The 24,694-nt window shown below is 38.9% G+C and overlaps 2 long non-coding RNA genes across 2 annotated transcripts; both read left to right on the top strand.

Annotated features, from left to right (window-relative positions):
* The first annotated feature begins 11,877 nt into the window (after positions 1 to 11,877).
* On the top strand, positions 11,878 to 20,158 carry LOC133780450 (uncharacterized). The gene is made up of 8 exons (XR_009869324.1): positions 11,878 to 13,170; positions 13,368 to 13,497; positions 17,951 to 18,064; positions 18,530 to 18,758; positions 18,839 to 18,920; positions 19,048 to 19,454; positions 19,721 to 19,808; positions 19,909 to 20,158. It is a non-coding gene; the product is annotated as an uncharacterized LOC133780450 (long non-coding RNA).
* A 182-nt stretch (positions 20,159 to 20,340) lies between these two features.
* Positions 20,341 to 21,471, top strand: LOC133780449 (uncharacterized). Its single transcript, XR_009869323.1, has 2 exons — positions 20,341 to 20,413; positions 21,192 to 21,471. It is a non-coding gene; the product is annotated as an uncharacterized LOC133780449 (long non-coding RNA).
* The last annotated feature ends 3,223 nt before the right edge of the window (positions 21,472 to 24,694 follow it).

The raw sequence follows: 24,694 nt of genomic DNA, 5'->3' as shown, positions 1-24,694 counted from the left end.
GTCGAGCTTGTCTTTAGCTGTGAGTGTACATGCCCAGCCAATCTTCAAGAATCCTTAAACCTAGACCACTCTGATACCAAGTTGTAACACCCTCGGTAACCAAGATCGTTACACTGTGTATTTAAATTAGTGCAAGACTTGCTAACCAAGTCGTTTGAACATAAATGTGTTTCTAAGGTCAACTGATAGGTTAGGGTAAAATATTTTGATCGTAAAATGGTTGACTTTCATTCAAATAAGAGTTTAATACACGGGATCCCAAAAATAATGTTTACATGGTAATTACAACCCTCAAAAGCTAATACAACTGCAACCAGCTTAAATGCCAAAATACAAATTTTGGCTCTAGTTCTTATAATTCCCTCGGTCGTGGCGATCGAGAAGCTACTGATGTACACACCGCCCCCAAAACTCTCCAACTCATGGCTGGTCCTGCTTTCCTTTACCTTTAGCACAATCAACAAGTATAGATGACATCAGAGTATCCATAGTAAACTTAAGATCAATCAGTCCAATTAATAGCAGAATACAAGTGATAAAGCAGGCAACAATAATAGTTTAATCCAAACATATAAATCAACCTTAATAAAGTTAAATAGGGGTCGATGCCCTTAGGCCAAGTCCTCTGGTTATTTAGTTGATCTCAGCTCGCATAGGCCGAGCTGTGTTCAGTACGCTCAACATCAGCCCCGACTCCCGTAGGTCATACTTTCACATCATACATAATAGATATATAGGTTACATAACACATATGTTCATTTACAAGTAATCTCAGTCTCATTCACAACTTAGGTGCAATTTTCTTACCTAGAGTCTTGAGCGAAGGATGTAAAGTGATCCCGAGCACGATCCACAATCCCGAGCATTAAGGGTAGCCCTAGTCACAAGTGACAATGGATAACTATCAAAATCTAATCTAATTAAATGCTTTGGAATCAAATACTAGCCTCCAGGACCTCAAATTCTACTAAATCGGGTAGTAAAATTCGTCCCAAACGCTTAGGTTTAAGTCCCCGAGCCTAAAAACTAATTTTGGCTATGGCTGCCTGAGCAGGCCGCGACTAGGCCCTAAGGGTCACGACATGCCCCAAGTCAGAGGCGCCAACCTCTTGTCCCAGGGGGGAGGCAGGCCTCTTGTCCCTAGGTTTCTCTGCACTTTTCCCCAACTCATAGCCTTAGAATTCAACTCTAAATACGTACCCAAGCCAAAAATATGTAAAGAATTCCCAATATCACCCCATAAACAACATATATAGCCAATAACACCAGTTCAAATTTCCATAAATCCCAAATTTAGAAACCAACCCACGCATCCCTAAACATATCCAAACCCTAACCAATTAGAATCTAATGTCTTACCTCAATTAATAGCCTTACTCCTCCGCAAATCCTTGACTGCTCCTAGTTTAGTTTCCTCTATATTTCCAACTCAATTCCCAGGTTTCTCTTCAAGAACTTTCTTCAGCCTCAAAGCACTCCAAAGAGAGAGAGAGAGAACATGAGAGCAAGAGAGTGGGAGTGTTTGAGAAATTTCTGATGGTTCTGGCTACTTCCTAGAGTCTCAACTGAGTATATCCCTTAAGTAAAAAGGACCAAAAAGGCCCTAAAATAAACTCAGCCCTATAATTGCTCTTAAAGGTAAAACGATCATTTGCCCCGTTTCTTGCTAATTCCACGAGTCGTCCTACCAATTCCCAACCAATCCCGACATACCCAACTAATTACCAAATACTTACTTCAGCCGCAAAGCACTCCAAAGAGAGAGAGAGAGAACATGAGAGCAAGAGAGTGGGAGTGTTTGAGAAATTTCTGATGGTTCTGGCTACTTCCTAGAGTCTCAACTGAGTATATCCCCTAAGTAAAAAGGACCAAAAAGGCCCTAAAATAAACTCAGCCCTATAATTGCTCTTAAAGGTAAAACGATCATTTGCCCCATTTCTTGCTAATTCCACGAGTCGTCCTACCAATTCCCAACCAATCCCGACATACCCAACTAATTACCAAATACTTACTCATTACTCATTAAATCCCAAATATACATTAAACTTCCCAAAATACCCCTAACCTCACCCCGAGCCGAGTATTTTACCCCGCTGTGACTATTTCGCTAATCCACATGTATATTTAATACTCATAACCATGCATTTAAGCATATTCATATTATCATATAAATCATGCTTGCCACATAGTCACGCATTTAATCAATAAATCACATTGTGGATGCCAAAAATCCACCAAAGAAAAAAATCTATAGTCCCTGGTTGGAGCACAGGGATAACAGTCAATTAGTCATGTCACTGGGCTCGTGCCCATAGGTCTCATGAGACCACGTTCTGTCCAAAACTCTTAAAACCCCGTAGCTGGCACTTTACTCACCATCTGTAGAGGTCCGCACCTCGCGGGAAGCAGTGGAAAGGAGAGGGAACGATATGCTCGGACCCTACGTCACGACCAGGACATCGAGATGATGATTGTGGAGGACAGGGCATCAAAGAAGGCTCGTTAAGAGGAGGGTGAGGTAACCTTCTTTGATAGCGATGCCTAGCATGTTCGGTTCCCACATTCCAACCCGCTGGTCGTGGACGTTCAAATCACCAACATGATGGTGAAAAGAGTACTAGTTGATACAGGAAGTTCAGTGAACATCCTGTACAAATCTTCGCTGGAATGCATGAAGTTGTCCATTAAGGACTTGGAGCCCTGCAACCAAAAAATTTACGGCTTCTCTGGTGAGGGACTCACCCCAGCAGGGTCAATCAGACTTCCAGTGATAGCAGGTATAGTGCCTGCTACCAGGACATTACTCGCTACTTTTATAGTAGTTGATTGTCCTTCGGCGTACAATGCTGTCATTGGAAGGCCCATACTGGTTGATCTCCTGGTCGCCACCTCAGTATGGCATTTGGCCATGAAATTCCTGACAGACGCAGGGGTAGGACGTGTGTTGGGAAATCAAAGAGAAGAAAGGGAGTGCTACAACACCTTAGTTACAAAGGCGAAGAAGGGAACGTCAAAAAGCACTCCCCCAAATAAATTGCAGATGGCTATTGATACACAAGCCCAATCTGGTGATAGAGTCACTAAATAGGGTGTTGCCTAAAGTGAGGATAGGGATTTAGATCCTCGCTTTGAGGATTTTGAGGAAAATGTTGGACCCGTCGAGGACCTGGAAGAGGTCCAACTTGACGAAAAAGACCCGACCAGAGTTGTGAAGGTCGGGAAAAACTTAGAAGCAATCACGAAGCATGCACTGGTGGAGTTTTTGCGAAAGAAACAGGAAGTCTTTGCCTGGTCACACAAAGACATGGCTGGGATAGATCCTACAGTTATCAGCCATGTCCTGAACGTTGACAAGAGTTTTCCACCCGTGCAACAAAAAAGAAGGTTGCTCGATAAGGATAGATCGAAAGCCTTAAAAGAGGAAGTCGAAAGACTGAAGGAGAATGGATTCATCCGGGTGGTGTTTTATCCATCGTGGGTCTCTAATCCCGTACTGGTTCCCAAGCCTAACGGCAAATGGCGAACCTGTGTGGATTTCACAGACCTCAATAAAGCCTGCCCAAAGGATTGTTTCCCCTCCAAAGGATCGACCAGCTGGTCGATGCAGCTGCAGGACATGAGATCCTCTCCTTCATGGATGCATACTCAGGATACAATCAGATTAGTATGCATCCCCCTGACGAGGATCACACCAGCTTTCGGACCGATACGGGGTTGTACTGTTATAAAGCAATTCCCTTCGGACTGAAAAATGCAAGTGCGACTTACCAGCGATTGGTTAACCACATGTTTAAGGAGTTGATAGGAGTAAACATGGAGCTGTATGTGGACGACATGCTGGTAAAGTCGAAAAAAGCAGAAGGACATGTGAAGGATTTACAAGAATGTTTCGATGTATTGAACAAGTACCAAATGAAATTAAATCCTCTCAAATGTTCCTTCGGAGTCGGATCAGGGAGATTCTTGGGGTTTATTGTCAATTCAAGAGGAATCGAGGCCAAGCCCGACAAGATAAAAGCCCTAATCGACATGAAATTGCCATAAAAGATCAAGGATGTGCAAAGTTTAACTGGAAAAATTGCCGCACTAAGTAGATTCATTTCCAAGTCGACGGATAAATGCGTCCCTTTCTTTAATCTACTTAGAGGCAACAAGAATTTTGAATGGACAGGAAACTGCAAGCAGGCTTTCCAAGCCCTGAAAGCCCATATGGCACAACCTCTTCTTTTATCAAAGCCTATCGAAGGAGAAACTTTGTTCATCTACCTGGCGATCACCGAAGTTCCTGCTAGTGCGATACTGGTACGAGAAGAAGAAGGCATACAAAAGGCGGTTTACTATGTAAGCAAGAGGCTAATCAGAGCAGAATTGAGGTATCCTCCCATCGAAAGGTTAGCCTGTTTTTTAATCTTGGCCTCAAGGAAACTACGTCCTTACTTCCAATCCCATCCCATTACAGTCTTAACTGACCAGCCCCTTTGACAAGTTCTGCCAAAATCAGAGGCGGCTAGGCGTTTATTAAAATGGACAGTCGAACTCGGGCAGTTCGATATTACATATTCACCGCGAGCAGCAGTAAAAGGACAAGTCTTGGTTGATCTTATTTCCGTGTTCACTGAGCTCCCAGCAACGAATAGTGCAAAGAGTCTAGTGCGCCTGAGCCCCAAGAAGAAGCTCCTTCGTGGAAGTTATTCACGGATGGATCATCCAACGAATCTCACGCAGAAGCGGGAGTGATATTGATAACGCCAGAAGGGCATCGATTTCACTGCACTATTAGGTTCGACTTCACTACGTCAAATAATGAAGCCGAATATGAAGCACTCCTCGCTGGGTTAAGATTGGCAAAAGACATGAGTATAAAGGTGCTGGACATTTACAGTGATTCACAGCTGGTAGTGAATCAGGTCCTAGGGGAATATCAAGCACGAGGCCTCAAAATGGTGGCCTACTTAAATAAGACTAAAGATCTGTTGGCTCAATTTGAGAAGTATACCCTCCAGCAAATACCTCAGGATCAGAATTCGAACGCAGATGCCTTAGCCAAACTCGCAATCGCGAAAGACGCTGACACTTTGAATATTGTGCCAGTAGAAAGATTGTGCGAGCCGAGCATACGAGCGGATGAAACTAGTATGGAAATCCGGATGAAGGATACATGGATGGCACCTTACTTGGAGTATCTTACAAATGGTGTACTACCGGTAGATAGAAACAAAGCCAGAACTCTTCAAAGGCAGGATGCTAGGTATATACTGGTCGATGGTGTTCTTTACCGACGAGGATATTCCATGCCACTGCTCAGATGTATTACACCGGAAAAGACTAAAACGCTGATGAAGGAGGTACATGAAGGCTTCTGCGGGGATCACGCTGGGGGGTAAAGTTTGGCAAAAAAGATTCTAAGGCAGGGCTATTTTTGGCCGACTATGAACGAAGACTCAATGGAGTTTGTGCGAAAATGCGATAAGTGTCAGAGATTTTCCAAGATCCCACGCGCAGCTCCCAACGAGTTAAAGCAAATGCAGAGTCCTTGGCCTTTCGCAGTATGGTGTATAGACTTGATTGGATCCCTGCCAACGGGAAAAGGTGGAGTGAAGTATGTAGTTGTAGCAGTCGACTACTTCACCAAATGGGCCGAAGCTGAGCCACTTGCTACCATAACGACCAAGAAAGTTCTTGACTTCATCATCAAGAACATTGTTTGCCGATATGGTTTGCCTAGAAAAATTGTCTCAGACAACGGCACCCAGTTTGACAGTGACTTATTCATAGACTTCTGCGAAAGACATGGAATTGTCAAAAGCTTTTCTTCAGTCGCACACCCACAAGAAAATGGGCAAGTTGAAGCAGTGAATAAAATGCTTAAGGACACCCTGAAGAAAAGGCTCGAAGATGCTAAAGGAGCATAGCCAGAACAGTTGCCCGAAGTCCTCTGGTCATATAGAACGTCTCATCGAATAGCGACAGGTCATACCCCGCTTTCCTTAGCGTACGGGTATGAAGCTATGTTTCCTGTCGAGTTAGATCCCCCCTCACACCGATGAATTACATACGACCAGGACTAGAATAGCCAACTGATGATGGAGTCCCTAGACTCACTTGAAGAGAAACGAGAAAAAGCCCAGCTCCAAGTAGCTGTGTACCAGCAAAAGGTCGCCCGATATTTTAACTCGAAAGTGAAATAAAGGAAGTTCAACGTCGAAGACCTAGTACTACGACGAGTTTTCTTAAACACCCGCGACCCCACTACTGGAGTGCTCGGACCAAACTGGGAAGGACCTTACCAGATTGAGGAAGTCCTTCATCCAGGTACCTACAATCTTGCACAGTTAAATGGAGATCTCGTTCCACACTATTGGAATGGAGAACACCTGCGCAAGTATTATCAATAAACAATCCTTTTTAAAGGACTGGCTTGTATTCATTTTTACTTTTTACAAGTTTCGAAAAAGGGTTAGCCACGTTGTATGGCTAATTGCTTATAAGTGTAAGATCTTTTTAAGATCACTCGTAAAGACATGTTTAGTCCATTTTTAATACGAGATTATAAGGGACTGTGCGCAGCCAGTCATTCTTGCCAACCTTTGTAAATTTATTTTTACAAGTATTTATTCATTACGTGTGTTGTTTTGCTGTATTATAAGTGCTACATTTCATATCGAGCAGTAATGTTCGCACAGGTCGTGGTCAAGGCAAGTGACCAAGGACCTAATGCTCCTCGATCACTTAGGGGGCATATAAGGTACATCGATAGCAAAGCATTCCAATAAGTATTTAAACACATGAACAAAATGAGTGAAAGCATGCTACGGTACTTAGAGTATTTTTCAAAACTTATATTTTGTTAAATCAAGCCAAAGTACTATGCTAAGTTCGGTCATGCGAAAAGATGTTATAATAGACAAAAATATTATAAATATCAAATGGCATTCTTTTACACCGCAAGCAGTACTGCTCGGATGTAACTGTTTAATTAAAAGTAAAAAGCTGCCCTTGCAGCAAAGTAAAAAGCTGCCTTTGTAGCAATAAAAACAAATTGTCTTTACAATACGACCCGTGGGCCATGAAAACGAAATAAAAAGAAAAAAGAGAAAAAATACTTTTAAGGAACAGGAGGGTCCTGAGGTTGGGAGGAGTGCCTTGGTCAGCCGAAGGACCAGCTTCAGCATCAGCGGTGGGCACTTTGGCCTTCTCTTCTTCTTCCAGCTGGATGGCGCACTGTGCCATCAGAGTCCTCTTCAACCTCTCGGACAAGTAGTTGAAGTTGGCCTCCCGGTTGTGCTTCCAGAAATCATAGAAGCAAAGGTGAGTGGCCTCCTTGTACTTCTTCAAATTCTTGGCCCCGTCCTCCTCGAGCTCCTGCACTCACTTTTCAAGCTCCCTCGTCTCCTGCCTACTGGCAATCAGATCAAGCTCAAGCTGCTTACATTCTTGGGTGTTGAGCCTGGCACTTTCCCTGAATCTTTCCCGGGAGACGTTGGCTTTCTTCAAGGCATCTTGGGCATCCAGAAGCTCCTTGGTGAGAGTAGCTTGGTCCTCGAACAGTTGTTCGGCCTGTTTGGACAGCTCCTTATTCTCCTCGAGCAGCTTGTTGTAGTCAGCCTCAAATGCCTACTTAGTCTGGGCAAGCCTGGAGTCGAAGTTCTTTCCCCAAGAAACCAACACCCCGACACGGCGCCAGCCAGCAGTTAAAGTTAGCAGCCCCTGAAGTCAATGAATTATATAAAGTAAGGAAAAGAAATCAGACATAAATGATAAAGTAGCAGGAGATTACTTACGCTAACTATCTCGTTCAACCCTCTGTTGACGACTTGATCAGCCTCCATTGAGGCAGTTTCAGTAATGGCAGCCTGACTGCGTCTGTGCTTCGAGAGCTTGTATATCCTCTCCCTAGCTGAGCCGACCACGAAGCTGGGCAGGGAGCCTTCGGTCAAGTTGTCCAATGCCTCCTTGTCCGTAGCCTTAGAAGAAGGCTATGGATTAACAGGAGTAGGAGTCGTGGTGAGTTCTCCTTGGAGGGGGCGGTGGCTGGAGCATCGTCTGTTCGAGCCTTCTTCGAGGGGGTCTTGCTGCTTTCCCCTCGAGCCCTCTTGCTATCCTTCTTCGGGACAGAAGAGTCAGTGGCAGCCTGATAGTGCTCAAAGAGGTCCTCGGAGTCCATACCTGCACCAAAGGAAGCAACACAAGCAGTAAGACTAAATGGTCATGCAAGATAAAAGAATAGAAGTAAAAGGATTATAAGTAAAGTACCTGTGCTACAACTACTGGTCGTAACATTATTTATTGAACTACCTAGTTCCTGGAAGAAATTTGAATTTAAGGAGGGAGCATTCCTAAAGTTTCCATCCCCATCAAATAGATGAGAGGGAATTGGAAAATGATTTAAAAGTGAGATTATTATACCGTTTTCATCCGACGAGTCGTCAGAAATTTTGGTAGGCTCAGCAGCCTTTTGTTTTCCTTTGCCCAGAGGGGCCAAGGGTTTCTCTGCTCGATGAGGGATGGCAGGTTCCCTGATCGTAACCCCAGTTGGTCTCCTCCGCGGAGGAGACACTTGGGGTTGCTGCTCAGGTTCCACTTCGGCTTGGGCGTTCTCCGCCGAAGGTTCACCCGTCGTTGGTTGAGGATTCCAGAGGTCGACCAGCCTAAGGTTAGCCTCAGTAACTAAATTTTTGACACTCTTATCAGCATTCAACATGCTGGCTAAGAGTGTCGCCCTTGACTCCATCCCTGGAGTTGGGGTTGGACGTAACCATGGGCCTGGAACACATTGGAATGTTAAGAAATTGTGGCAGAAAAACACTAAGCGAAGAAGCTAGTGGCGTAAGAATTTTTACCTCCTCGGGTGAAGGCCAGGTTGTCTGTGGCTAAGTCGGGAGTAAGGAAGTATTCTTGGTGAGTAGTGTCGGACAACAAAGTGCGCCCAGTTTCTTGGTGACAAAAATGGAAAAACCCCGTGCCTTCTTGGTTAGGGTTGGACTTAAGGTCAAAAAGAAAGTTGACCTCGTGGGGAGTGGGCTCTGGCCATGTTCTGAGTTTGTAAAGGACATAGAGTGCGGCCAGCATTCTATATCCATTTGGGGTGATTTGAAAGGGGGCAACTCCAAAGTAATTTGCCACCCCCTGAAAAACGAGTAAAGAGGCAAAGTGGCACCTGCCTCAATGTGAAACCGCCACCAGGCGCTGTAGGCCCCGCCTGGCAGGTTGGCCCTCTGGTCGATAGAAGGTCTGACCAGGGTCACCCTGTTAGTTTATACTTATTTAAGTAGTTGGCGATCATCCGCATTGTCACTCTACTCTGAGGAACAACATGCCACTCAACATCCAGCTGAGCAGGGTGTTGAGGACGGGCATGCCTTTGTACATTGGCATCAGGAGCATTTTCACCTCGACCACTGGTCGAGGGGGCATCAGTAGTAGGCTGGCCTAAGGAGTTAGGGGTTTTCCTTTTTTGAGCTTTTTTTTTTGTTCGAACCATTCTTTGGGTTGGAACTGGAGAAGGGTTTGGGCTAGGGTGAGAGAAAGGAATATCTGGTATCAGAGTAGAGGGGTTTTCTTCGCCTTCAAGCAGCTGAGCTAGGAGGTTGTCTTCAATGGGTCTTTCTCCTCCCCAAGGGTCTTGCATATGAACTGCAAACATACAAAGGAGGAGATAAGACACATAGCTTGCGGAGTTACGTGGGAGATTGGGATAACGTTGCTCGTGTCTATTGACCAGCAGCATCCTACCCATACATTAAGTTTGGTGCTAGCAGTTTGGAAAACGGATCAAAAAGGAAATAAAATGTTTTCTAAAAAGGAACTTTTTCAACTCCTAAAGGGCGGGAAAAAACCCAGTTTTTTTCAACTAGCTTAAAGATTGAATTTTTACGTCGATCTTACGCCCTAAACCTATGATCCTTACTATCGAACTAGCTCCTAACTTACATAAGGCAGAAATACACTCTCCTATCAAGCATCTGATGGTTTATACAACTTCCTCATAAATTTCTACTCAAAAACGCAGGAAATCACAGAGCGCAGTAACAGCATGCATGGCATAATAAAGAATTTAAAAGACGAAGTGATTACCTGGGCAAAGATGGAGACTCAGAAAAATAAAGATTTTGAGTCGGGAAGATCTTCAGCAGGATGTCTGAATGGTTTCTTGAAGTTCTTGAAGTTCTTGATTGGAATGGTGAGTAAAGAATTATAAGAAAGATAAAGAGGTTACTTATAGGGGCTGAAGTATGTCAAAAAGTGGCAATCATGACTTTCCCATTTTCGAAACGTGGGGGAGTGTGTAAGCCGTCGAATTGATTTCTTGAAAACCAAAAAGGCTTGATTAGACATAATTATGTCACGGTTTTCAAAAATGCACGAGGATTCTAACAGATTTCGTGGGGCATATGAACGGTTATTTCCCTAAAGTTTCTTTATTGTTGGTCGCATTAAACAAACTTGGGGGCAAATGTTATCCAAAAAACAGGCATGGATGACATGGCAGACGTTTAGTACACGTGGTTGACATCTGGCAGAAGTCTTGTTCGACCATCGACCAGAAAGACGTCTGTGGCGCAACGCTCAATCTTTATATACGACCAGCTTAGTCGTATACTTGCTATATTTGGAGAAAATCTTAGGTAGTTATAATCATATCCGAAATTATCTCCCATGATTTCCTGAGTATCCAACTATTTAGGAAATAATATCTGTAACAAATTAATGTAATCTTCCTTGAGCCTATAAATAGAGAAAGATAGCTCAAGGGAGGGGACTTTTTTGGCTTTCGAATTATCTGAGATTAGAGTTTTATGAGTGTATTAGAGCTATCATATTTGGTATATTGTATTGTTCTTCATAGGTTGGTAAACTCATTGAACCCTAGTTCTTTGATCACTCCTTTGAATCTTATATCAATAACAGCTCAAGTGGACGTAGGTTATTACCAAATTCTGGGGTCGAACCACTATAAATTCCTGTGTGTTTTATTGTTTTTGTCATTATTCTCATTCCAACATATCTGTCCACATCAAGCAATTTTGACTCTGTGTCAGTTGACCAAAATCAGGGTCAACAGAGATATTCATCATCATTTTTATAGATCACAATTTAAAACCTTTGTATATTTTTACATAGAGTCTTTAAGCCAAAACATACCCATCATCAAATCATAAAAGATCTTTAAACAACATATCATCAACACCACATTTCAATCAGATTAATCATCTAATATATCAAAGGAGAACAAAACAATGATTCATCATTCTCAAACAATATTCTCCAAACCACAAGAAACCAAAGATAAAAATAATAACCATATGACAAAAAGGTTCCCATTACCTCTCTTGCTAGAACTCAAGGACAATAGTGACAATAACTCAAACTATGGCCACCACTTGTTCAAGCCTAGGGTTGCGAAACCCACATGAAGAAAAGAAAAAAAAATGATCTTAGATTCAAGAAGATGTAAAAATTAACATCAATATGAACCCAAATACTTACCCTAGGGATTTCGAACACTAGCCTCCAATCCTCTTGCAACAAAATCCAAACCTATCATCACCATCATTTTGCCTTGCTTAGAATCAAGATGTAGAGGAGACAAAATATAATGCTATGAACCTTAACCCATACCTTAGGATCCCTAGCCTTGGCCTCTTCTTTCTTCTCATTCTCTTCTCCTTCACGTTCTTCTTCCCCACCTCTCTCCCTAGAACCCTCGAGCTCTCCCTCTCCCTTCTCTCTATGCACACGGCAGCCACCAAGCCAAGTGAGCCTTCAATCTCTTTCTTATTTTCTATTTAAATGCCTCAATCATCAAAATCTGGCTAAGGAAAATGTAATTATCATTTTCCTTTATTATTCCTAAATCAAAGTATAATTCAATTAAAAATTATACTCAGCCAATCAATCCATTTTATAATTGACAGCACACTAATTTCTCTCTTGTCTTCCTTGGTTGTCCATGGCTAATAAAGGAAATAATGCTATTCTCGTAACTCTAGGGTGCTGAGACTTGGGACTGGTTTTTGACCCATTTCTGTTATGTTTTAGGAAAAATAATATTCACATAAAATGTAGATAATTTCATTAGCTTTCTAACAATACCAGTTGTGTCTAAATTGGATATCCACAGCCCATGTTATACCCGTTTTACTGAAGCTGGATCTAAGGTTACGGGAATTCAAAAAAGATGACAACTCTATCCTTTCTCACCATTTGTTTCCCAATATTTTTCTTGTGTGAACACAAGCCTCTTTATTTCCCTTTCTTTTTATTTTCTTTTTAAATCCCTTAATTAAATAAAAATAAATAAACCAATAAAAGGAAATTAATGTGTATAAAACTATTGCATGCACACCATGCAACCATGCACATGCACATACTCAATCATTAGGGTGAATACTACCTACCATGCACCTTAGTGCATTCAACCAAATCTCACATAATCACATTTTAACAATTAATTTCACAAAAATGCTACCAACAATTCTAACAATTAAATAAAATAACAAACCATTAAATACAACAAACAACAATTAAATAAAAATAAACAACATTTAAATAAAATTATTCACCACACTTAACACTTAAATAAAACAAAACAGGAAAATTTTAATAACTAAAAAAAAATATGGTGCACTACAATATACCCTCCTTAAAAAGAATTTCGTTCCGAAATTCTTTCTTACCAAATAAATCAGGGTATTTTTCTTTCATGTCTTCCTCCAACTCCCATGTTGCTTCTCGTTCCGTACTATTCTTCCACAGGACCCACTACACCAAACACTCCTTTCCATAACACATCATTATAATACTATTTAAAAAGTATTATAATTAAAATATGGTAATAGCCAAAGTAAAAAAAAAGTTGAAACAAAATGGCGGGCCTCAAAATTTTTAAGCGGCAATGATATATTTGCTAAACATCTCTTTTTTCCTCACTCACTCTCTTCCTCTCTCTAAAACACTCTCTGCTCCTTGGTTCCTCTTCATCAGTCTCTCTTCGTGGAGTACTCTCTCTGTCACCCTCTCCCTGTAAAGTCCACTCAATTGTTTTCTCTCCCCAACGAAACCCTCTCCTTCAATTTTTCTCCTCATTGGAAGCCCTCTCTGTTGCTCTCTTCCCTGGGGACGCCCTCTCTCATGCTTTCTCTTGGAAATGAAGCATCTACAAGAACAAAGGTAATAGCTATGTGTAATCATGACTCTTCTTCTTCTTTGAATATGATAATTGATCTTCTTGCACAAAATCCATCAATCGTAACCAGCGCCTAGCTAGTTAGGTAGATATATATTTTGTTTGATTAGAAATTAAACATTTGGTATTATCATCATTACCCATCACCTGAAATTTCATGATATATTTGACTGATGATCAGGTCTATGCGGCCCAGAAATGAGCGAGAAGGGTACGGTCGATGCCTTCTTCTTTGACCAACAAGGCAGAAAATTCTGAAAACCCTAGCAGAAAGCAAGTGCAATATAGCTAGTTGTATAACTAAGACAAAGGTAATAGCATATGTTGAAATTTAGATTTTTATGTAAAATTAAAATCTCAAGATATATGATAAATATAAACTATGCTTCTCTATAATTTTTCATTTGAAATTTTGACTATACTTTTCTTAAGAATCACTTCATTCATGAGCCATGTTTTCAGATCATATATATATATATATAAATATAATCTTTGACATTTCCCTCACTACTCTCCCCCATCTCAGTGTATCTCCCTAAATCTCTCATGACCTTCTCTAGGTTGGGATATGAACTTCTAAGTATTCCTTTGTTATGTTTGTAAGTTTGTATCATGTATCATGTATTAGAGTCTTAATTTTTAAGGTCAGTATAGGCTGGTTATTTATTTAGAATATTTGAAATGTATACCACTTTTTTGTGATTTAAATATTCCTTTCAGACTCTGTTTGGGGACTTGTCTTGAGGTATCATTGATTTTCAATTTTTGTTTTCACTTTTCACTCATGTTTAGATCTAATAAAACCTTGTACTTTTTCTTATTCACGTGTTATTTGATTGAACTGAAACTTGGTTGTGCATTTTTTTTTTTTATTGTTGGTTTAGCTGACCTATGTTTAAAGCTTTTGGCCATAAACATAACATGGTGGTATTTTTGTTTTAACTGAAACTAGCTTGTATTGTTCAGATTTGGACTGTTTGGGAATAAGAATGATTAAGAGTGAATGTTTGTATTTAGGCTAAATTCGTATCTATAGAGTATAATCGTGTTAATTGATGTTTGTATCAATTTGTCTGAAAGTTTTGTTTGTCTTACTACTTAAGTTGGTCTTGTTTGCATGTTTGAATGTATTACTAAGATTTTCTCAAATAATGCCTAATAATTGTTTGATGGAATGCTTCAATGAGATAAATGAGTGAATTGAATTACTTTTATAGCTTTTTTTTTAATCTGCTTATGTGATAGGGTATCGATTCCTTTTGCCCACTCTCGTCGTGTCCCTCTACTTCTATGAATTACTACTCCTTTATTTTTCAAAGCCTTTTTATGATCCCTACAAAAGTTTGCATTCTCCAAGACTTGCTAAATTTTGGAGTGCTGCTAATATATTTTGCGCTTCCTTTTGTACCTATTCTTGTTGGGCTAATCTCTACCCCAAGACTTGTATATATGACGAATTGAAGACACAAGCATCAGAAAAAAAATATATGATCAAGTCATATTGGACTCTTCATTAAAAACAGAGTAGAGAGACACAAATATATTTATGTGTATAGGAGATGAGATGTGATATATATTATGTGTTTACAAGATATCTAGTCATCTCTTCTTATTTGGAAAAAGGCCACTTAAATTCTTCCATGCAATTTTGAAATAGGTTTTTTAAGTTTGATATTAGTAATGAACTAATGAACTTCCCATGATTCAAATGTTTAGCTATATTTTTATCTTTGTATATATAAATAGAGGACTAAAACTTCGAATACAATGGCATGGATTCATGGGTTGTTTTTTTTTTTTTTTGTTATAACTGTGTTGGAAGTAAAATCATTTGGATTACATGTTTGCATTTGGTTATGTTGTTGCTGTCATTGGCCTATGATCCATCATAATTAGTGGAATCTTGTCATTTTTTGCTTATTTTTTTTTTCATTTGCTTAAAGCAATTTTCTATACCAATTGCCAATTATTTGTTTGAATTCTCCCATTGTCATTGTATATGTACGCCCTAATTTTCCCACGGGCTGATTAACGAGCTGAGATACGGCCTAATCATGACTACTACGTGGACATCCCCAAGACCGGAGCTGCCATTGTAAGATCATACATCCTTAGCTCGAGGTAACTTAAGGGTTCGCCAAGATTGCTTAAGGACTGAGTCTGGACTCTGAAGGCCGCAGGTCGAGGGAAGCATCCAGCTCGTGGTATGAGCTAGAGTTGGAGGCTGTGACCTTTTATAAAGTCAACCACGCAAGGTAAACATGCATATATCAGACATCACGTGTCTGATATATCCCTGACTTCTCGGACACGCAACAGGAAGGTGCGTATTCAGACACCCACGACTAGGTTGGGTCGTACGGCCCATTATCCCCTTACCTATTGATTTGACAACACTTATGTGTCAGGTTTAGGAATTAATCATGAATGTCACAGAGTTGACATGATAGGTAAGAAGGTCACGGGATGACCTTCTTACCAACTCCCAAGTGCCTTCTCCTATAAATATGGAGACCCTGGGAGTTACAAGGGGTTGGATTCTATATTGTAAGAAATACCCTGTAAAAGAATACTAAGCATATAGCAATAATATTGACTGGTGGAGTAGAAGGATTTTAACCTTTGAACCACCTAAAAAACGTATTTTGTGTCACCATTCCATTTCCAAGATCATTCATCTATTTCGGTTCTACGTAAGCACTAATCCCTTCCTCTTTCTTTTCTTAATTACCTGTTGGCGAAGAACCGCGTCAACATTATATATAGTCCAAATCCAATAAATCTATAAATTGGACTTACCACTGTTATATGCCCTTACCATTGTATTTACATGAATTCTAGTTTTACTCCATTCATTGGTTCATAAACGAGAAATTAATTCCACAAATCTATGTTAACGAGTAGATTGGTTTAGAGAAAATTTTTGCATTTAATCAACTAGACTATGTTTTTACTTGTTCTGGTTCATCAACTTGGATAACGGCATATCTAGTAATTAAATATCTATGAGCTAAGTACTCAAGTCTCAGAGCATCTTATTAATTTAAGTATTACTAGTAAATAGTTGTTTAAATCTGATTTCGATTTGGCTGGTGCCTTGTTACTTAATGAAATTCTTTGATGATATTTCTTATGAAGAGTCTAAACATGTGCTCTAACTATCTTTGATAGAAAATGCTCTGTTGAGGTTAGGTTTCTTCATTCATGTTTTGTCTTGTGCAACTTAAGCAATTTATTCATTTTAGGCTTGTTGTTCAGAAACTTTAACCCAAGGATCCTGCACTAGCAATTAAAATCATTGAAGAGAAACCATTCATTTGAGCATCTTTTATTTACACTTTAATTGTAAACATGTTTAATTTATTAAGTATGTTTGACAGTGGTTATTGTAATAAGTTGCATCATACTGGTGGATTGTGTAAATGTGCATCTTTCGGTTCGAAAAATGGTTTGATGGTGCCCTTCAAACCATAATTTGTTGGTTTGTTATGTTAATATTTGTCTTAATAAAGATTTAGTTAACTTGTTATTGTGTTAATAACAACACTAAAATCTAATAGATTTAAAAAAACTATTATGTTTGGTAAGTATTAGAATGCTTTAGGGAGTTTAGTTGATACAAGAGGAATTGTACATTTGTGTCTTCAAGAGGAATTTATAGAGTATGCATGTCAGGGGAGAAAAGTTCAATTGCAGATGCATTTGTAAGTATCTCCTCAATTCTTATGACAAAGCACTAGTGCCTTAAGTTTTTTTGAGAACATAACTCATGCCAAAAACATTGGATCAGATCTTAAATGCAGCAGCAACGCTCTTGGTTGGGACGGGGAGGCTAGCCTGAGTTGTTGTATTTTTTCTTTGTTGATATTTTGTATTGCATATGGTGTTGTTTCTTCTGGTTGCAATGTTGTGATTAAGGTAAACGAGAGACTAAAATAGCTAGTGGCCAAAACACTTCAGTAAAAATAAACAGTTTTGAGGAACAAGTAATAGTAGATCTTTCATTTATCATACCAATTGTGATGCAGCTATATCCGTGTATTTAGGCTTTTATTTAATAAGTATTTTAGGTTGACTTTATGAGTACTAGGAATTTATTTCTTTTATCATTCTCTGTTTCTCAGATCTAATGCACATTAGATGTTTGAGAATGCCTCAAACAACTAGACAATGTTACCATAAGATGAAAATCCTTCTTATTGCTTGACATGGGAAATCTTATTACCATAAGATGAAAATTAATATTAAGACATTAACTTTTTATTGCTCTTGTCAGGTAATGAGAGGAGTGTAAATTGTAGAAGATAGTGAGAAAAATAGCATTGTTCGCATTGCTCTATGTTCATGTGGAATCTTATTACAAAAAATTATAATTTAGTATTAAGATACTAACTTGTTTTTTTCTACATGCTAAGAAATGAGAGAGAGAGAGAGATTAGGAAGAAGAGTGTTGCTAGCAGTCTCACTCCCATATATATATACATACAGTTACAGTGTACATCCTTATCATACTGGTTTTGTATAGTTCATCAGCAATTCTCATTCTCCACATATTTAAGCTGTCCGAATTGTTAAGGATATTATTTTTGCCAAACAAAGTTGGATAGGCGTTTATTTCCCCGTCTTTTTGTTTAGTAACTGTTTTCCAAACTTTTATTGGTGGAATTGTGTTCTCTTCTAGTTCTCTATGCGTCTAAATTATTTTCTCTAATTAAGAATTTGTATGGATTGTAACTTTTGAAACACGTGGATTGTAACATTCAGGCAGATATGCAAGTGAGGGAGAACATCTTGGTCTTGCTTGACTCTTGGCAAGAAGCTTTTGGTGGGCCTGGAGGAAAGCATTCTCAATATTATTGGGCATATGATGAATTAAGGGTATGCATTTAGCTCCATCTTTTAGATGCTATGTGCTCTTCCTCCCTGTGGCGCTAAATCTAGAAGAGTTCTTTTTTCCTTTTCAATTGTTCTCACCTTTTTAGGTTTGATATAGAAATTTGGTATTATGAGGTTTGATTTGCATCAATCACCTTTTCAAATCAAAATTCATCACAGCCTTTACAGGGCTGATGGGTCCTATGTTTTTTTTTCTTTTTGGAACACAGTATCAAGTGGTTAAACATGTTGTAGCTGCCATTTCAATATTCTGATCCTTAAATTTATTTGTTTCTTTAAAAAAAGGAAATTACTTGAAGAGCTAGTCATAGCTATTTGTATACTTTTCCTGACTGTGTTAGGGAATTACTAGTTGGAAATGATAATGACCACTGTTCTTAGTATCCCACTGTTTCATTACTGATATAAATTTGTTAACATCCTATTATATTAAAATTTGTGAAATAGGTCTCTCTCTCTCTCTCAAATCAGATGAATTGTTATCCAATAACAGTGAATTGAATGAATGACAACATTCTGGAGTAGAATTTCCCAAGCATTCATTAGACGCCGTCCCTATTTTTACACCCCCTACTTCACATCAGACCATGGGTCGTCCTCAACCTAGATATGGAATGCCTAGCAATGCTTCAAGAAGGCTTGATGAAACTATGGCTACAGAAATTGAGAGTTTGAGGTGACAATTTTAATGCAGTTCATGATCTAGATATTAGGTTTTGAAAAAAAGAATTCTTCTGATTTCTTTTTTTCATAAAGCTTGTCAAGCATGGAGGCTATGCAGAATGTTCTGGAACTCCTAATTGACATGCTACAGGCAGTAAATCCTGGTGATTTTGCGGTATGAGCAATGAATTTTTTTTCATCTCTATGATCTATGATATGAGCTACTTGTCCCCTTTTTTTAATAATCTCTATGAGCTACTTATCCCTGAAAATTAATGTGGTTCTTTTGCCATTTTGTTCAGGCTGTAAAAGATGAAGTGATAGTTGAGCTTGTTAATGGTGCCGCACCAACCAGAAAAAGTTGATGCAAATGCTCACTTCAACTGGGTTAGTTTCATCTATACAGTCAGGATATTATTTAAGAATAATTTGCTCATTGTATTATATATTACTGTTTTCCTGGTGTGCCCTTTGATGCTGTGCATCTTTACAAGGATTGATAGTCATGCAATAGAAGAAGTCCAAGTAGTGTTGTTCCATCTCAGATTGGTCCAATATCGAGAGTTGGCACTGACAGCTCGTCTCTTGTTCGAGATGGAAGGGTCTGCACTAGCAGCCCTCTTGCTACTTCTAGATTGGCCCGATCCTTTGGCATCGACTCCTTTTGGAGTGGCCCGATCGTCGTCATGGCTTGATATGAATGGAGGAGGTATTTTTTTTTCTACCAATTATATGCCAGGACAATCTTATTTGTTGGAATACATGTTTCTTGTTATATTTGCATAATTACTTATTAAATGAACTGTTATGAATAGGCCATGCGATAAATAAGCTTTTAATGGTCTTGCTTGCTATTTGTTAGAAGGAGCATTTTTGCTACTGCCTAGGTTGTAATACAGATGATGACTGTCATCTTTTTATTTATACAACTTGCTTTATCAATAGAAAAATAATATTAAATCTATACTTATTCAGGGCTGAGGCAACTAAAGATGATAGATTTGGAGCTTTAAGTAGGACATAGTATGGTCTTGTTGACCTTGCAGCTGCTTTATTCTATCGGGTAGTTATTTTCTATTCATGTTATAAAAGTTGTGATTTATGTCAAATTTCCTGAGATAAAGATTCAGGTAAGAGGTATCTAATGTGATTTTGCTTCTTAGGCTTGTGTTAACAAAGATAAGCCATCATCATCTGAGAAGCGGGTGAAGAGAGAGCATGCTGATGCACGTTTAAGAGAAGAGCTCAAAAAAGGAAAGTGGCTATGGTAAATCATAAACTGATTAATTTGGCAATATCAAGTTTCCTTTTTTGTAATTGTTATTACTTTTTATAAAGAAAATGCAACAATTCTCCCATTCCTTAATTTAGGAGTCTAATAGTTTATGAGTTGTGTGATGTGAACATTGTAAAATATATTAAGGGAAACTAAATATATAAATAACCACCCTAGTTACCGGTTTTAGATGAGCTTGGTAATTAAGACATCAGTACCATTACATTCTAATAATGTAGTTACAGGTCATATAAAGCTTGATACAAGCAACAGAGGTTGTATGTATAATGTGTTAAATCAAATTCCTTCATGTTGATGCAGGGGGATTCCCGAGACATTTGCAACTTAGAAAAGGCCTCCTGAAAGCAGTTTTGGGTCATCTTGAGTGGCAGGTCTGTTTCTTATTTTGTTATGCCCGAGATGGTTTTGAAGGGGTTGAGACACACACACAATACTTTTTTTTTATACATAACTAGAGAAATATATGACAAGCAGTCCTTTCCAAAAGAAAATAAAAATACTATTATAAGTCTCTTAAATCCAGCAATGTAAAGATTAGATGAAACACTGAGTTCCATTAATAAAGAAATTGTAGTTTGGAGTTTTGATTGTTTAATGGTAGTTTATGCTGGTCATTCTGATTTACATATTGGTTAATGTAGAGGACGAGCTGGAAAAACTTCTTTGCTTATCTGGGTCCTAGATTTCTTGTCTCTATTGCATATAGTCTAGTAAAGCATGCCACCCTGTATGCACTAGTTTTTTCTGGCTGCATACTTGATATTTCTTTCTGTATGTAATGAATTAGATGCTACTATGAATGACATTGATCCAATGCTTTGGTATTTATATGAGGTCCGAGTTTATTTTTTCATAGTCTTAAGAGATAAAAAAATATTGATTTTTTTTAATTAATGGCATATTTGTGAAGACTTGACATGTGTTCATGTTTTGAGGTTTTCTATCAAGTTTTTGTATTTTTAGTTACTGTTTGGATAGCCTCATTTAAAAAACTTATCAAATTACAAAATGTTTGAATTTTTAATTTGTACAATTTAAAAGTTCCTATTGTTAGAATATGCCAAAGTAATGGAGGAATGGACATAGATTTCATCTTTCATTAAATATTTCGTACTTGTATTGATGGTGGACTCATTGCTTGCTGTGTAGGAATGGGCATCTGAGCATTGTTCAGCACCTTTTCGAGCTCCTGAGTTGTGGGATTGTCCAAGTAATGCAGATATCGATGAGAGAGCTGATATTTGGTCATTAGGATGCACTTTATATGCGATAATGTGATAATGTTTTTTACCATGTGATTTAAGATTTATTGGTTTAAGTTTTCGGGTCTTTGTCTCCTGAGAGCTATAATATAATTTGATGGCAGTGTTGAATGTTTTAAACTAATTTGTGGATTGTTAATACAATGTTGAATGCTTTTTACTTTTTTTTATTTGAAAATCAAGTTCATTTGATGATGCTAGTATATATTAGAAAGCAAATTTTAATTATATAAATAAAAAATAAAAATATAATAGAATAAATTAGTGTTATATAAATGAATAAATAATGAGAATCTAAATTTATCTAAATATTAAAATAATACGAAAAATGTGTTATAATATCTATTACAATAACACTTTTTATAAGTAAAGAATTTTGTTATGCAAACTTCATTATATAACACAAAAAATGTGTTATACTAAAGTGTAGTATAACACAAAAAATGTGTTATGCTAAAGTGTAGTATAAAACAAAAAATGTGTTATGCTAAAGTGTAGTATAACACAAATTTATAAGTATTGAAATGTGTTATATAATCAACTATGAATAATATAATTAAACACTTATCTATTTATTAAAATAACAAAGAAAGTGTGTTATCGTTGACAGTATAATAACACATCTGTATAACAATGATAAAGTGTTATGTAAAGTACCCTGACCTACGATAACATAGTCGGTCATAACACATCAGAAAGTGTTACGGTATGTTTTGATAACACATTTTTGGTGTTATTAAAAGCATTTTTTCTTGTAGTGACCTTAACTAGTGGAATCCTTTTGGATCTCAATTCCTTGATTCCATTTTCAATAATGCGCTCAAGCTATTCATCATAACTCAGGTCTTGCTTCAGCTGTAACGGCTCGTAACTCAAAACATGAGAGGGGTCTGACACAAACTTACACAACATCGAGATATGAAAGACATTATGTGTTTTAGTTAATACTAGGGGCAGTGCCAAACGGTATGCAACCTGCCCTACTCTGTCCAAAATCTCAAATGGAGCAATATATCGGCTTAACTTCCCTCTCTTTCTAAAACGCATAACACCCTTCATTGGCGAGACCTTCAGGAAAACAAACTCGCCCACTGAAAACTCAATGTCCCTTCTCTTGAGGTCAGCGTAGCTCTTTTTCTGACTCTGCGTGATAAGCATCCTTTGGTGAATCTTCTCAATCGCCTCACTGGCTTCCCTAACTGCTTCAGGGCTTAAAATCTATTTCTCCCCAACTTCATCCCAATGCAAAGGATATCTACACTTACGCCCATAAAGCATCTCATAGGGAGCCATCCCAATAGTAGATTGGTAACTGTTATTATATGAGAACTCCATTAGGGGTAAATATCGGTTACAAGACTCTAAAAAGTCCAAAGAACAGCACCTCAACATGTCTTCTAAAATTTGAATGGTCCTCTCAGACTAGCCATCGGTCTGAGGATGAAACGCGGTGCTAAACTTTAGTCTTGATCCCATAACTCTCTGTAGCCCTTTCCAAAAGTTCAATGTGAAAACTGACCCATGATCAGAAATTACCGACTTTGGCACCCCATGAAGTCTCACTATCTCACTAACATATAAGTCAGCATATTGATCTGCTGAGTATGTGGTCTTGACTAGCAGAAAAGGGGTAGACTTAGTGAGTCTATCTACTATCACCCACACTGAGTCGTGCTGCTTGGTGGTTCTAGGCAACCCTATAACAAAGTCCATTGTTATATCCTCACATTTCCATTTAGGAATGTAGAGCGGTTGAAGCAACCCTGCTGGCCTCTGGTGTTCTGCTTTGACTTGCTGGCATGTCAAACATCTAGCAACAAACTCAGCAATGTCCCTCTTCATTCCATGCCACCAACATAATGCCTTAAGGTCTTGGAACATTTTTGTGGACCCTGGGTGCAAGGAATAAGATTTTGTGTGTGCTTCTTTCATAATACTTTCCTTAATTTCAGCATTGTCAGGCATGCAAATCCTATCCTTGTATCTCAGCAATCCACCATTAGACATTGTGAAATCGCTGCTGCCACCTTCTTTTACCAAAGCCTCTTGTTTCACTAAGGCTTCATCCAATTTTTGTCCTTCTCGAATTTGTTATAATAGGGAGGATTGCAATGTGAGGTTCGCTAAACTTCCCGTCACAATTTCGATGCCGGCATTTATGATCTCTTTCTGAAGAGGCATCTCTATTGTACGTAGTGCTGAGACATTCCCATGTCCCAGCCTACTCAGAGCATCTAAAACCACATTGGCCTTGCCTGGGTGGTATAGAATCTCACAATCGTTGTCCTTCACTAATTCCAACCACCTTCGCTTGCTCATATTCAGTTCCTTTTGTGTGAAAAAGTATTTCAGACTTTTGTGGTCGGTGTATATCTCACACTTGTCTCCGTACAGGTGATGTCTCCATATCTTTAATGCGAGCACTACTGCTGCCAATTCAAGGTCATGGGTGGGATAACGTTGCTCATAATCCTTGAGTTGTCTAGAAGCATAAGCTACCACCTTCCCATCTTGCATCAACACGCATCCCAAACCGTTCTTTGATGCGTCACAATACACTACAAATTTCCCGCCCTCAGTGGGAACACAAAAGATAGGCGCAGAAATCAACTTATCCTTCATGGTCTGAAAGCTTTCTTCACATTTCTCTATCCATGAAAATTTCTAATGCTTGTGAGTTAAGTTGGTTAACGGGGTGGCGATCTTCGAGAAACCCTCGACAAACTTCCTATAACAACCCGCCAACCCTAAGAAACTCCGAACTTCTGAGGCATTCTTTGGCTAGGGCCAGTCTCTAATGACCTCGATCTTCGATGGGTCTATTGCTATCCCATTCTTAGAAACTATTTGCCCTAAGAAAGTTACCTGTTCCAGCCAAAACTCGCATTTAGAGAACTTGGCGTACCACTGATGTTCCCGTAATCTGTTCAGAGTCAATCTCAAATGCTCCTCGTGCTCCTCCTTGGTCTTCGAGTAAATGAGGATATCATCAATGAACACTACTACAAACTTGTCCAAGAAATCCTTAAATACCCTATTCATCATGTCCATAAAGGCTGCTAGGGCATTGGTGAGTCCAAAAGACATCACTAAGAATTCATAGTGCCCATAGCGAGTTCTGAAGGTCGTTTTCGGAATGTCTCCCTCTTTCACTTTCAACTGATGGTACCCGGATCGCATATCAATCTTCGAGAATACTGAAGCCCCTTGCAGTTGGTCAAAAAGGTCGTCTATCTTAGGAAAATGATATCTATTCTTAATGGTGACCTTATTGAGTTCTCGGTAATCAATGCACATTCTCATACTCCAGTCCTTCTTCATCACAAATAGGACTGGTGCTCCCCATGGCGAATGGCTAGGTCTTATGAACCCTTTATCCAACAACTCCTG

The sequence above is a fragment of the Humulus lupulus genome, chromosome 5 (assembly GCF_963169125.1).
Source record: "Humulus lupulus chromosome 5, drHumLupu1.1, whole genome shotgun sequence".
Classification (NCBI taxonomy): Eukaryota; Viridiplantae; Streptophyta; class Magnoliopsida; order Rosales; family Cannabaceae; genus Humulus; species Humulus lupulus.
Note: the sequence above shows the minus strand (reverse complement) of the source record. Positions and strands in the feature narration are given on the sequence as shown.